Source organism: Centroberyx affinis, unplaced genomic scaffold (genome assembly GCF_046629955.1).
Source record: "Centroberyx affinis isolate AG114_WGS23_722 - 3 ecotype Tasmania unplaced genomic scaffold, CSIRO-AGI_Caff_v1 ptg002675l_1, whole genome shotgun sequence".
Lineage (NCBI taxonomy): Eukaryota > Metazoa > Chordata > Actinopteri > Beryciformes > Berycidae > Centroberyx > Centroberyx affinis.
In genome coordinates this window covers 425,591-441,939 of record NW_027280859.1, presented here as the reverse complement: position 1 = coordinate 441,939, position 16,349 = coordinate 425,591, and positions in this window count along the sequence as shown.

Here is a 16,349-nt window from a genome sequence, read left to right as displayed (position 1 = left end):
TTAAAGGCAATCTGTGTCATTACAAAAATAAAAACGCCTTTATTTCACATGTCAAGAACAGATTAAAAACATTGCACCAACACACTAGTCTGGCCTTCATCAGAGAACAATGCACAGCACAGGACAGCGGCATCTACAGTATATACTGTAGGAGGCACTGTAGGTAGAGACAAATCACATGATCACTGGGTGAAGAATATGACACATATGAACCGGCCACCAGGTGGAACCATACTAAAAGGTCATGCTAAGGTCCAAACAATCAAATGAAAACCATGGTGTTACAGACATTTTTATTAAGCAAACACAGGTATGCAGAAGCACGTAGCCAAGTATGTGACCTAGACACAATCTGCTGTTTGAGGGATACCTTGACATTTTCAATTTCAGTCTGTTATCTTCCCTCTCCAGGTACGTTTTGTGGATAACATTAGTTAATTGGTACTTCAGAAAACAGCTGCTTAGTATTTAGAGCAGTATGCTAGCGTAAGGGCTGTTTCCCCAAAGGAGACAATCTTTGTCATAAAAATCAAGAGTTAAGAAATCAACTAAGTAATGTGAGAAAACATTTTTTAACACTTGGTCCTCTTTTATTTTAAGAGAGGAAAAATTCTGGACTTCAACTGTTATGTTTATTATGGAGTGGCTTTTTATTAATTAGCTACCTGGTGAACCGGAATAGAATCTGAATTTCAAGGTATTCCATTAAAGATGTTTTTTTATGGGATTTTGCTGTTATTTATCATTTAATATTTACTATCCAATAATTATTCCCATATTTTACACTTTATGCTCTTGTTTATTTTATACTTTATGCTCTCATTTTGTCTAACCTGGGACTTCTTGTGCTTGATGCCCAGTGAAATTCACAGCCTGATGTTACCTGGAAAGTTATTAATCAAAAGCAGCAGGTAAGAGATAACATCAAGCATCAACAGTGAAGTATTATGCAATTTCAATCAGGAAGACTACTTATCATTCATTCATGCTTTCTCTTAATCAGAGTGAACACTTTCCCTCTTTTTCCAGAAAACCAATCAGAGTTAGCCGTCACTTCCCTCTCTTTTTCAAAGAGCCAATCGTCTAAGTGACAGGAGTATATACATGTCAGATCTATGCCGTATCCTGCTGTCATTCCAGTCACCACCATGTCCAGGCTCCAGAGGAACTCCCCCGGGGGACATCCTAATTCCTACGTCTACCCCGGATGTATTCCTAACTTCACGAATGGGAGGAGTTCCTCCATGGAGCTTACGCCAAAGTTTCCATCATGTTTCGTGTCATGAATAAAGTTTTTGTTGAGCATTCATCCTAGTCTCTCCTGATTGAAGTGTCAATTAAATCCTACAAGGGTTCATTTTCACATCTCAAGTTTATTTAAAATTCCTTTCAAGAGGGATTCAATGTACTTTTAAGATTTTAAGAAGTGGTGTTGATGATGCTTCATCCTGTGAAATTAGTTCTCATATATTCAAACAGTAGCCCGCTGATGCACCTCACACGCACAATGTGTTTCACTTTGGGAGTGCTCAGGCTCTGGTCAAGCATCAGCAACAGCAGGGAAGAGGGAAAAAAAACTCTTCCATTCCCTACTGTCACGGGTAGGTGTGGTGAGGACCCAAACACAGGACAGCGATGCAGGTGGTGATCAAAAATCCCCAGACTGGGAGTTTAATGCACAAATAGCAGGTGACACAGGAAACCAAAAAACAAGCGCTCTACACAAACTGACACCAGTAACAGAACATAATACAGAACAATGAACTGACAAAGACTGACTGGGGAAACAAGACTAATATACACATGGGGTGATTACAAATGAGGTACAGGTGTGTGGGAGCAGGAGCTGGGGGAGAGAGGGAGCCACACCCACACTACACACTACACACTGACAGACAAACCAGGAGGCGGAGACACAAGGGAGGCAGGGAACACAGAAAGAAACACACAGGCAGGTCATGGCCGAACCATGACAGTACCCCCCCCCCCCCCTTAAGGGACGGCTACCAGACGTCCCACCAGGCTGGCCAGGAACACCGAGCAGGGTGGGTGGAGGGGGTCCGGAGGAGTGATTCAGGGACAAGTGGCCTGGGAACAGAAGGATGGAGCAGGAAACCTCAGGCGGACGGCCTGGAGGCTGGACGGAGGCCGAGCAGGAAACCTCAGGCGGACGGCCTGGAGGCTGGACGGAGGCCGAGCAGGAAACCTCAGGCGGACGGCCTGGAGGCTGGACACGTAGGTGCAGCAGCTCTGGAGGACGACTAGAGTGGCGGAACAGCTCTGGAGGACGGGCAGGAGGACGACCAGAGTGGCAGGACAGCTCTGGAGGACGGGCAGGAGGACGACCAGAGTGGCGGAACAGCTCTGGAGGACGGCGATGTGGAAAAGACCGCTCAGGAGGCCGGCGACAAAGGCGGGACCGCTCAGGAGGTCGGCGACGCAGCTGGAGGTCAGGGAATGCAGCTGACACCAGAAGATTCGGCTGCGGGTCGGGGCAGGCTGCGAGATCAGCTTCTGGTGTCAGGAGTACAGGACTGGAGTCCGGCAGTGGGAGTGCGGGACCGGAGGCCGGAGACAGGAAAGCAGGACCGGAAGCCAGAGACTGGAGTACGGGACCGGAGGCCGGAGACAGGAAAGCAGGACTGGAAGCCGGAGACTGGAATACAGGATCGGAGGCCGGGGACAGGAAAGCAGGACTGGAAGCCGGAGACTGGAGTACAGGACCGGAGGCCGGAGACTGGAGTACAGGACCGGAGGCCGGCAACGGCTGGAGTGCAGGATCGGAGGCCAGAGACAGGAATGCAGAACCGGAGGCCGGAGACTGGAGTACAGGATCGGAAGCCAGAGACAGGAAAGCAGAACCAGAGGCCGGAGACTGGAGCGCAGGACCGGACGCTGGAGGCTGGAGCGCAGGACCGGACGCTGGAGGCTGGAGCGCAGGACCGGACGCTGGAGGCTGGAGCGCAGGACCGGACGCTGGAGGCTGGTGTCGGAGACGGCCGATGTGGAATGGCAGGGCGTCGGCAGATGCGGCCGACAACTGGGGATCTGGCTGCAGAGCAGACTGTCAGCTGGGAGCCCAGCAGGTGAGCCGGTGAAGCCAGGAAACCAGGGGGTTGCTGAAACACAGCCAGAGCTGACTGCAGCAAAACAGGAACAGAATTTGCTGCACCTCTGGCTCAGCGGATTGCTGCAAGACAGGAACAGGAGACAGCTGCAGCCCAGGAACAGAAGGCTCTTGCAGCACAGGAACAGGAGGCCTTTGCAGCACTGGAACAGAAGGCTCTTGCAGCACAGGAACAGGAGGCCTTTGCAGCACTGGAACAGGAGACCTTTGCAGCACAGGAACAGGAGGCTGCTGCGGCCCAACAGGAACAAGAGATTGCTGCGGCCCAACAGGAACAAGAGATTGCTGCGGCCCAACAGGAACAAGAGATTGCCGCGGCTCAGCGGGAACAGGGAGCTTCCGCGGCACAGGAACAGGTAACTGCCGCAGCTCAGCGACAGGGCGCTTTCGTGGCGCAGGAACAGGGACCAGCCGAGGCGCAGGAACAGGTGACTGTTGCAGCTCAGCGACAGGGAGCTTCCGTGGCGCAGGAAGCTGAGATTGCTGCGGCCCAGCACGAACAGGTGAGTGCTGCGGCCCAGCACGAACAGGACACCGCCATGGCGCAGGAACAGGAGACTGCAGCGGCCCAGCACGAACAGGAGACCGCCGCGGCCCGACAGGAACAGGAGATTGCCGCGGCCCGACAGGAACAGGGACTGACTGGACCCCTGTAGTGGCGCTGGGTAGCGGAGACTCTGTGGCGCAGGACTGCCGAGTGAGCCAGTGGCGTCAGGAGCCACGGGGATCTCGCCGCCTCTTGGTGCCTCCACGGGTTCCCCGTGAAGAAGGCAAGGCAAGTCCCCTCAAAGGACGACCGCTGGGCATCAGGGCGGCTCCCCAGATGATCCGTGGTAGAAACCAGGGGTTCTGGGAAAGCCGGGTCAGGACAGGCAGGTTTTAGGCTCAAAAACCCGAGCCTAACCGACTGGAGTGCAGACCGGTGGCTAGCAGGCTGGAGGCTAGCAAACTGGGACTTGGGCTGGTAGCTCGGCTGCTGCTGGAGCTTGGACTGGTAGCTAGGCTGCTGCTGCGGCCTAGGCTTGGGCTGGTAGCTCGGCTGCTGCTGGAGCTTGGACTGGTAGCTAGGCTGCTGCTGCGGCCTAGGCTTGGGCTGGTAGCTAGGCTGCTGGCTAGCTGACAAGGCTGCTTGCCGGGCAAAATATGTGAACAGGGAGATCATCTCAACGCCAGTTGCAGAGGGAGGAGACCTGTCTGCTGGGTCCATGTTGGCTAGTTCGTACTGTTATGGGGTAGGTTTGAGAACGCTGGGAAGACAGAAGCAGGCAGGAAAAGGGGCTGAAACCCCCCGGAGCTTTCTTCCACTGCCGGGACGAGAGGGTAGGCTTGAGAGCGCTGGGGATACAGACAAACTGGCAGGGAAAGGGGCTGAAACCCCCCAGAGCTTTCTTCCACTGCAGGGACACGAGAGGGTAGGCTTGAGAGTGCTGGGGATCCAGACAAACTGGCAGGGAAAGGGGCTGAAACCCCCCGGAGCTTTCTTCCACTGCCGGGACGAGAGGGTAGGGTTGAGAGCAAGGTCAAAGGTCAAACAGACGAGCAGGGCTCACCAGGTGAAGGCAGGCTGTGTGGTAGCTGGGTGCTGTCCGCTGGGTCCAGTCTTGGTCGGTTCATTCTGTCACGGGTAGGTGTGGTGAGGACCCAAAAACAGGACAGCGATGCAGGTGGTGATCAAAAATCCCCAGACTGGGAGTTTAATGCACAAATAGCAGGTGACACAGGAAACCAAAAAACAAGCGCTCTACACAAACTGACACCAGTAACAGAACATAATACAGAACAATGAACTGACAAAGACTGACTGGGGAAACAAGACTAATATACACATGGGGTGATTACAAATGAGGTACAGGTGTGTGGGAGCAGGAGCTGGGGGAGAGAGGGAGCCACACCCACACTACACACTGACAGACAAACCAGGAGGCGGAGACACAAGGGAGGCAGGGAACACAGAAAGAAACACACAGGCAGGTCATGGCCGAACCATGACACCTACAGAACATAGCATTCATGGTTATTATCGCAACTAAAGTGAAAATATATTTTGAGAAAAAAAGCCAACACAGGATGACTAGGCCTATGTTTTGCTTTCTGTTCCATTTACGTAAGTTATTTTTGCTATGTTCATTCGTTTTATGAAGTTTGGTGCAGCATGGCCATTTCATCTTGCGGTTTCATCTTGAATTCTTCTCCCCTCTCTTCTTCTTCCCCTCCTTAACGAAGACTTAGGAGGAGGTCAACTTTGAGGTAATGTGTTGGGGGAGCATAACATTCTGTAAATGATGCCTCATCAACCCCAGGCAGCGACCTGCCAGATTTACTGTGTGCTTCTGTAAAAGCATCATGCCTCTGCACCACGCACACTTGCACCTCCATTCCACTCTGCCCCAGTGCTAAATTTAGAGAAGCAATAATAGCCTCCCTCTCTCTCTCTCTCTCTCTCTCTCTCTCTCTCCCACTCTTAAGTCATCTTAATTGGGAAAAAGTGCGATATTCTATTCTTTTGAACTCTAAGCAGCCACAATTATCTTTCCTTGGTCTCTGCATTCCGGTGCAAATGGTGCCCTCTAACCTGCCATGTAAGGCTCTCAGAAAGTCTTCATAATACCCATAATGTCTCAGGCCTCCTCTGCCGCCACTTTAAGCAATTTGAGTTGACATTACTGAGAAATAAAAGGAGTAATAATTTGGTGAATCATTCCTGTTGATTCACCAAAGAGTGGAGGAGGCTGGAAGAGAAATGGACAAAGAGAGACACAAAATTTGAAAGGACAGTGTGGTGTGGTGGTGGTCGGGTGTGTGTGTGTGTGTGTGTGTGATGTGTGCACATGCATGCTCTTGTTCCTCTCCTACACCTCCTTCTCCCCTTCCTTCCACTTCCCTTCCCTCTCCCTTGCCCCATTTTCTTCATGTCACTCTGTTTTCTGCCCCTCCATCTCCCCCTCTTCCTTCAGTAACCTTCCTCATCCTTTCTGCTCATTCTCTCCCCCTCTACCTGTCCACCTACTCTTCCTCTCTTCACTCTTCCTCTCTTCTTCGTCCCACTCCGCTGTGAGGTCCAGGGTGATATAGTGTGTGTGTGTGTGCCAGAGTGCACGGTGACACAATGTCCCTCTTTCCTAATTACAGCTATATTAACAGAGCAGGAGGGGTCAATGAGAGGGCACATCATGCAGTGAGCTGTTTAATTGAAAAGGTTCATTAAGAGATTTGTGTATGTGTGTGTGTATGCATGTGTGTGTGTGGCTGCTTTTATGCCTGACATCGCTAGGTTTCTGTACACCTGTATGTGTATTCTGGGAGTGTCTGTATGTCTGCGTTTCATATCTAGTTATTTTTGTGCATCATCTGTGTCTGTCGACTTGAAAGATGGCTTCAAGAGGTGAATCCACCCTAAAAACTGAATTCAGAGAGTTTGTGTCCTGCAGAATCCTCATATATATATATAAGGTAACTGAAAAAAAAAAGGTTGGCATCCATTTTGGACGTTTTACAATGTGTTACTAGCAGTGTTGAGGTCGCTACTCAAAAAAAGTAATGTATTACACATTACTCGTTACTTTAAAAAAAAAAAAAGTAATGCATTACTTTACTTATTTACTCCCTGTAGAAAGTAATTCGTTACACTACTCGTTACATTACTTTTGCGTTACTCTGCAACATCGCCTGAGATGCATTGTCACGTAATTGCCAGTTAACAATATAACGTTAAACCTTACATATGCCCACATATCAGCACAAATCCCTATCCTAATAAGGAGGACATACACAAGATCTTTCTTTTATGCTCTTTAATACCACAAAGCCGGCAGCAAAGTTGGTGAAAACCAGCCCAAAATGCTGTGGCGAGAACAAGGTTCAACTGCATGCCTGGCAGAATCAAGGCGGCACTAGCAGTAGGCTATAACTGCCTTGGAGAGATTTGATGTGGTGTTCACAGCAGTGGATAGTTGTTTCTGGCCTGGGCACAGTTTGCACTTTACCGTCACATTCTTGTCCTTTTGCGCAACAAATTGGAAGTAATGTGCATATCTCCACCCCTAAAAAAGTTGTGGACCGCTCTGCCTTTTTTGTCCTATCTCCCGCACAAACTGTTTCTAGCCAAAGTCACACGAGAGGGCAGAGGTTGTTGCGCAAGCGTGCATGAAAAGGCACGTTTGATGATTTTTTTCTATCCGCCCAGATAATCCTGCAGATTCCAGATCCCAGATCTTGCAGATAATTGAAAAACTCATGTAACGCAACAACATAATTGTTTGATTAGTAACTGTAATGTGATTACTGAATTTAGGAACCGTAACGCGTTACATTACTGCGTTACAGACAAATGTAATGTGATTACAGTAATGTGTTACTTTGTAACGCGTTACCCCCAACACTGGTTACTAGTAATCTTGCTTGGTGTCAGGATCATGAGACATTTTCTAAAAGCCAGGTGTAAAATAAGAGCACAGATGACAGGTTTCCCTATAATCTCTGACAGTTCAGTTCGGATTTATGAACATGAACAATTTATATAGAACAAGAAAGCCAATACTCCACTCTGTGACAGTGAATGGGGAGGCTTACGAAGCAGACTCTAGGTCTTTCTGAGTATATGCTCTTATGCTTTGAACATAATATCTAACAGCCAAAGTATGATCCCAAAACAAAAGAGAGTGAGGACAGAAGACGGATAAAGATCCAGGAAGTTTACTTGCCCAACTGAGGATGCATCCGACGGTGACTTGGCCGATGAGAACGAATGAGAAGCAAGATTCATTGCGAGAACAACGCATCACGTCCTAACAGAGTATAGTCCGCAGTACAGAGCTGGTAGAAGCAGATGGGAAAATGATAACCTGTGTGTCTTAGTTGATGGAGCAACGTCAAGCACACAGTCCATCTCAAACTTAAGGATGCTCTGTTCTCACGGTCTTGAGAAATTTGTTCTCTCCAAGACAACTTGGGAAGATTGTTCTCCAGAAGTATGGACTTGAAATTCTTGGATTTGATCATCACCCACTGTGACAGTGGGTGCAGAATAAATTCGACACTGGTTTCTTCCGCTTTGCGCGAGAGTTGCTCATGCGTACTCATGGATGGAATGAAGTGAACAAAAATAACAGGAATAATATGTAGATTCTGTTTAGGGTCGATTCATGCTTATTAAACGGTTGAATGTACTTCCTCTAGGCTGTTGGCTTGGAAGAGCCACAGAACTTTTCTAATAATTTGTTTCTGTAAGATGCGGTCTGGCAATGAATGTCAATGCATTTTATGGAGAAATCAGAGTTTTGTATGTAAGACAGGGGCACTTGTTGCCTGACGGGCACTCTACGCTTGGCTTAACGTTGGAGTGCATCAGCAAAGACACACACACACACACACACACACATGTAATGGTGGTACATTGACACATATGTTTCGTGTATGTGGGAATAATTCAGTGTAAATGAGAAAGTCATTGTGCTTGTCTAGTCATTCCTTGGGGCTTCGTCGAATGTGTGTGTGGTGATAAGCGTGTCAACTGACACTGACACCGCTCTCAGGGAGGCTCGAGTCATCACAGCACCACACAGCCTCAACGCCTGATAGGGCAAACATTAGGTCTGGAAAACTCTCATTAATGTGTATGTGTAAGTGATATGTGAGAGATTGTGAGAAAGAAAGAGCTCCTGTGGGTGTGTGTGTGTATGTGTGTGTTTCAACTGCGTCTGTTTCTAGTGTGTGTGTCTGTAGATTGTGTCTTTTCACAGTAGAGAAAGAGAAAAAAAGGGAGAGGAGTGGAGAAAGAGAGATGTTGAGGCTTTCAGCGGTTGAGCTTTAACACGCCATCTTTTCCACCGGTGGATTTGTACCTGGTGGCTGTGACTGAAAGGTTTGGTCAACGGCAGAAATTCACATCTTAGGGTGTGAGAGAGGGAGGAACGGGTCGAGCAAGAGAGGAAAAAAGTGGGGAATAAGGTGAAGGAGCTTCCCTCTAATTGGGGGGGAAGCAGGACTGTGAGTTGAATGCTTTTATGTGAACAAGGGAGGGATTTGAGGAATGAAGGATGTTTTTTTAGCTGTCACAGAAGTCTTCAGTCGCTGCTGGTGGCAGACTAACATCAGTACAACGTGAGTGGGAGGGAGGGATGGATGAACAGAGGGACGGAAGGTAATGTAATTGGCCATAATTCTGGGCTGTACGTCACTGCCCAGGAAAAAAAACAACTCTAGGTGAATTACCTTCATTTGAGCAATGAGGAGGACAATATAAAAGACATGACTAATACAGAACGGGAAGAGAGAGGGGGAAAGACAAGCACTTCCCTTTCAGCATAATATTTCTATAAGGCATCTAATGAGGAGTAGGGCCACTCTTTGCCTTCAGAACAGCTTCAGTCCTCCTTGCACTGCTGTCATACTGCAACCAGAATTATGTGTAATGAGACATTGGACCTTTCTTCAAAAAAGCAAAACATCAGTTCTTTTAAGTCACAGTGGCTACGTACACACCGCCAGAATTTGGTAGTGACAACCAAAAATGTATGAATGAGAGTGAATTTGCATATGTATGGAGTAAAATTACCAGACTGTGTGTGTACGGGTAACAGGAGTCGCTCCACTGCTCCGATCTTACGATGGCTGTAAATAATGTCTGTAAACATAGTAACGTTTACTTCGATATGGCGGCTACCATCACCTGTATTTTTGGTTTATTTGACACCAGTAACACCAGTTACCAGAATCATCAATTTATCCATAAGATCTTAATAAACGGCAGTGGCATTGCTTTCTCTTTTCCACTGCAATAACTTGATAGTTATTGCAGCAACCTTTTGAGCCCAAGACTGCAGAACTGGTAGGAGCAACTGCAGTGTTGAGGAAACAGGCTGGATGGAAAATTTGAGAATGTCTCACATCAATTTTTCTGTCACCTCCTGGTACACCATGAAGTCACTGCTCAAGATTTTCCATTTTCCAGGAAGTACAAGTAATGAGATTTTGACATAAAAATACAACAAAATAAATGTTCTGTCATTTTTTTTGGGCATAAATTGATAAATAGATGTATGGTATGATAGTTTGAAAGAGCTAAAAAGGCAAAAAAGTTCTTTCTTCTCAATGTGACTTGAGGGATGAAGGAGGTGGAAATCACCTTCCCATAAAGGTTGATTGATGTGTACATCTGCTGACTGGGGAGACCATGAAAGCAGTTTGACTTCATCTCGCCATTCATGAAATCACTCTTCAATTTGCTCAGCAGTGCGTATGGGGGCGTTATCATTTTGGAATATGGGAACATCGTGAGGGAATAGTGTTTACTCCTGGTCCTGTAAAGTGGGCTCATATCCTTTGGCATATTCATTATGCGATCATGCAGAGCAATCATCAGACAGTGACTCCCAGTGAATGGCTGCTCATTCCATTACAGATCCACCACCATGCCTCACAGTTGGCAGCAGACACTGAGGGCCGAAGGCATCTGTTGGCTTTTTCCAAATGTAAACAAATGAAAATCCAAATGAACGACGACTCATCAGACCAGATTACCTTTTTTCATTGCACAGGCGTCCAGTTTTCACGCTCTTTACGCAAGGTCTTTTTCTGTTGGCCTTGGATGCAAGTGGTTTCTGAATGGCAGTGCTGCCATAAATACCAGCTTTGTGAAGCTCATGACATGCTGTGTGTTTGTTGAGACTTTGTCACAGAGACAGCGATTAAATTCTGTGGTGGTTCTGAGGTTGTAGTTTTGTGTTGTTTAGCAACTATCTTGTTAGGTGTCCATCTATCTCTGTCAGTGGACTTCGACTTGTGACTACAGGGGCCAGTTGCATAAAGATAGACCTCTTAGACTTAAATGTCACACAAGTCAAACTTGCTATATTCACCTATTCCTACAACTTCTTGATTGTTGTAGATCTCTAATGTTTCTGTCTCTAAATACCCTCTCTCTCTTCTTCAGGCTCTTTCCAAAAACCAAAGAAGCTTTAGTATTTAAACTTCCCACTCTGACAGTTAGGCCGACTCGTTGCCATAACAACAAAGTTCTTAACTCAAGATTAGCCGGGGGGCAGGGGCAAACTTTCCTACCTCAAAATAAGTCTGTCGTAATATTTAAGTAACAGATAGTCTTAATTAGCCTATAGTCCAACCTGAGAATCTAAGACCAGTCTAAGGCTTAGACTAGTCTTAAAATAGCTTTATGCAACTGGCCCCTGTTCCTCATTGCCAATGCAGTTTGATTTTTGAGACCATTGGCCTTGTCATTAGAGAATTATGCAGTTTTGTGGTGATTGTCAGACCTCTTTAAAACTGTAGATTCTTATCACTTATTGTGATTTAGCGTCTTCAAAGTTTTTCATGCTAAGTTTTTATTATTTTGTGCACCGATTGTATGTATGTATGCATGCATGTATGCATGTATGTATGTACTGTATGTATGTATGCATCTAGGTTTGTTTGTTCATGTGTCTCCATATTGTGTAAGCAGTATATTGTGCACACTGTATATTGCACATTTTATATGCTCTGTGATATGTGTTTGGACTGACTCCAAGACAAGACCACTTGGGAGATAATAAAATAAAGTATAAGCTTAGCCTTTACTGGAACCTCCTCTCTGTTTTCAGATGAGGTTGCACAGTATTTTTTTTTATCTAGACAGAGAGAAAGGCAAAGGAGGCAATTACAGAGGATCACTGACATCTCCAACAAGATCAGAAAATTGAGAGGTTGAAGGAAACTAGAGCTGATAAACAGAGTTGAGTGGATGAGTTGTAAAAACAAAAGGCATGAATCGCAAAGGGGAAAAAAAAAACGCCGAGAGCCTTTCGGCCTGCAACGCTCCCAGCCGTTCTCCTTATAGCGCAGTGACTGTTTTCACACTTGGATATTTTCCTCTCACAAGCCTGTTGTTCGCAGCTTATTGTTCAGGCGAGTGAAAGATGCAACCAGTGAACAAACAAGTCAATCAACTTAACTTAATGTTTCTGTCTCTCTCTCGCTTCCTCGCTCTCTTTCTCTCCCTCTCTCTTTCTTCGCGCACAAGATTGGTTTTCCAGATGAATGGAGAAATAGCTCATTAACGTTTTCTGTACCATGAGATACTGATAACGACACACACACACATGGAACCATGCATAATTGCCTCTGGTTTGCAATTTGTCCCTGACACCAACTATTTGCTCCCCTGTGAAGGGATCAAGTTCACCTAAATTGGTTTTGTAATGACAAACAAAGGAAAAACACCATCTTAATTACTATATCATAGATTGAAGAGAATTAGTTTTGTAGTTTGTTGTTGAGACTCTGTCTGTCTGTCTGTGTGGAGTGGTTCGGGCGCCAGACTGTGTTGGACAGAATCTAAACAAGTCTGGCTTGGATTCAAGGTGTGTGGCCTGACTCATAAAAGGTCAAACCCTCCATATGCCAGAAGAATGATGGAGTGGTGAGCGTGTGAGTCTGTGTGTGTGTGTGTGTGTGTGTGAGAGAGAGAAAGACAGGGAGAGAGAGAGAGAGAGAGAGAGGGAGTATTTACACTCGCACAGAGACTTGTAGTGGCCTCTAGTACTCAAGCTAGGACATGAGACCCTCTAACTCCAGTGGTTTTGTGTGTAATGGAGGGAGTGTTGATATGGACCGAACACTCTGGCAGTGTCCCTCCGGCTCAGTGTGCATGCAAAGATTTAGAAGCTCTGCTGAATGTGTGCAAATATATATAGTGCCAGAATGAAAGTTGAGATAATGTCTGTAGCTGCTACTTGCATTGTTTTATGGAATTGGGACCTAAATATCTCTCTGATATCAGTTTCCAAAGCTTTTATCTTGCCATAATATCATATTGAGAAAGTTTTCTGCTCATTTGGATTGACGTTGAACATGTCCGCCATCACTGTTCGTCAAATGTCTTGTATTGTATTGCTTTAATGAGAGACAGAGAGACAAGGTCAACACATAACAAAACGTCTTACCTTGTAAGTGTGTTCACACTCGCTCAGTATTCTGAAGAACAGCTCGCAGCCAAGTCAAGGTCTTATTCAAGATGTTCATGTGCTTCTTCAGATCTCCATGTCGCTGCCCATATGAATCAAGAGGATGTTCAAAATATTACCATGGAAACTGAAGTTGCTCAGGCTGCTCGAATCAGTATTTACCCAGGCTTCTGTCGATATGCCCCTGTGTATCTTCTTCAATTTTCTGCTAATTGGGATAAGAGATAGTACAGGTCATTGTAATTGAGGTCACTCTTGTTTGAGGTTTATGTGCCCTAATTCAAAAACAGAATGCTGGAGTGTCCTGAATAATAATGGCATAGTGTGCATGGAAGTCTATGTGAATTCATATTGGTCAAAGGGTTCAGAACAGTCATTACCTGCGTTTAATAATTCTGTGATGATGCAAATGTCAATCTCATCACTTTTGGTTGAGGGTTGAATAGAGAGAAATTATTACTAATATAACTCTGTATTTTATTTTGCTATTTCATGCAGGTCAGAAATGCCTTCAGTGCACATACAAGTACACTGACAGGAGTATGACTGCTGAGAGCAACAGGTGTGGTTTCACATTGGCTCTTAGCTCCACCTAGTGGTTAGCATGGGCAATGAAGACAAAAACAGGCTATAGGAATGAATATACTTTTAGAAATCTAAGGGCAATGATACACAAGCAACATGTGGGGGGAACATGTCAAAAGAAACACTTCAAGACACTCAGCACCTTCCTAACATTGACAATCTGTTTCTTTTCCAAGACTTTAAAATAATTTAATTTGGCCCTTTATGAATGAAGTTGAATTAATGGCTAATATCAATAAAGCTTCACCTGATCAGTCGAGCAAGTGTTCCTTATATTTTTGTACACTCATGTTGCAAGTGATTGTGTATGGCTTTTCATGCACACATACACACACACACACACACACACACACCTTTTCAATTAAAGGTTCTATCCCTCACTACACCCTCACTTCCCTTTTCTGGCCTCTGACAGCACATTCAATAGTGGCTTGGCTCCACCTAGAGTATGAGGCTGGTCAGCGAGAGGGAGAGAAAGAGAGAGAGAGAGGGAGAGAGAGAGAGAGAGAGAGAGAGAGAAGTAGGTAGTAGATAATGCATGGATCTTACAGGCAATTTAATGACTATGACCTTGGTCAAACAAGTAAAACAAATTGTGTTGGTATTTGTATTTGTGTACTTTATTATCCCCGTTGGGTTTGTGAGGCTGAAACCCCATGTGAAAACGTGGCGTAGCACTGCTGTCTGTCCCAAGGTTTTACCATATTGGCTCTGGTGCACAAGTGAGCATAAGCCTTTTTATTGCTGCTCTATTTTACAGGAGAGAAATGTCGCCTGTGCGCAGCAATGTTTGCAAACCAAATGTTTACTTTCATTTGAGCATTTCAGATTTATATGGGCTACTGTATGAGTGTGTGTTTGAGCGTGATGCCTGTGTGCTTTTGATGTTCAGTGGCGTGTGAGTGTGTGTGCTTAGCTGGCAGGCTTCATAAAATATGTCAGCCAGCAGCCCAGAGAGAGAGACAATGGAGCACAGCCGTGTCGTGACTCGACAGTTGTCATGGAAACACATCCCTTGCATCCAGTCTTCTCCCTCTGATTCTAAGTGTATTGGGGTGGTGATACAAAGCAATTTTTTGGGCAATGTAGTCGGGCAATGGTCAGCCAAGGCAACAGGCAACTAGCAACAGGCAAATGAGACACAGGATCTGAAATCTATTCAAATGTTTCCTAGCAACACCATTAAGGCAATGGTTATTGGTTAAAGCAACAACACACACTAAAGCTTTAGACATTGCATCCTGTTTTAACAGCCTTTTTTTTAAGAAACATGATCAACTGATGCTAAAATAATAAAAGTCTGTGGTCTTTTAGATTTTTATATATTTTGTTTTTTAATCAGGAACCTCTGTTTCTGTTCAGTGCAGAAATGCATCAGTTATTCTAGTTCCTACTTTCTACTGTCTGTAGGAACACAGATATGTACACAGACACACAGACACACACACACACATACACATTCATACGCACACAGCATGAAAAAGAATACACAAGACACCAAAATCTGTTGTTCAACTTTTGTTTTTAGAAAACACATGACATCTTCAGAAACATCTCATAAAAAATCATTGATTTCAGGTCCACTTCTTTCCTTTAAAAAAAAAAAAGAAAACAAAAGAGTACCAAAAAAAAAAAAAAAAAGAATAAAAATCAATTTACAGAATTGTCTTCCAAAGCTTGGGGATCGATCAAACAGTACAACTATGCAGGACTGCATTTACACACTCACATGGAGATCGCCCTCCTCAAGGATAACTGATGAACAAACATTTGAGCCAATGGACGAGGGGGGGGGGAGTCATAGAAGAAAGGAGTTACATGACAACAACACAGGCAACATACAGGAGGTTGTCAAATTGTGTTTCACTATCACATAAACAATGAGGGTGACGGGGGGTCTTTTATTTTGGAGCAAGGACCGCGGCGGGAGAGCCAGTCAGACATCACCGACTGAATCCGCACGGTACTTGAAGACGTATTGAGTGAATGCGGAAAAACAAATACGAGTGCTGTTAATCTGGTTATAAATAAATTATTCGTATAAATAAGTATACAAAATAAAAGCTGCTTTGGCACACTCACTGACTTACAGTACTATGATTATTAGGTCCGAATAACAGTGCTGCTTTGTTATACTGCATGTCATGCCAATTGTGCGTTGTCCTTGGCAGGTCCAACTTACATGCTGCTTCCCGGAATATCTCTCTCATCGTGTTAACACCTATATTTTCTAGGCTCAGTGCTATAGCGTTTAAAGTGCAGCTATGCGGTTTCTATGAAGAAGAAGCAACAAAGCTCTTACGACCAGCCTCTGGCAATCAAACCAATCTATATATATATACTGATCTATTTCATGTGAGATTTCCCCCATATCTTTTCTCTTTCCTTAGCTCATTACTATTAAATACCAGCTGATGATTGGTCATAAATCTTTTGTACATGTGTCCAAGTGGCTATCAAAAAATACACATGTGCTCTTCCATTGTTAAAATATACTTGTGCTGCTGTACTGTCATCAATAGTTTACGTTCGCGTTATATTCATATAAGTGCCTTTAGATACTCTTGGCTTATGCTTAAAATATGACATATGATATGAAAATGATCTCTATTAGTGGCATGGAGAACCTGGTATAGAAGACCCCGGCTTTATCTGTGGACAGAAAATGAAGGAGTGCA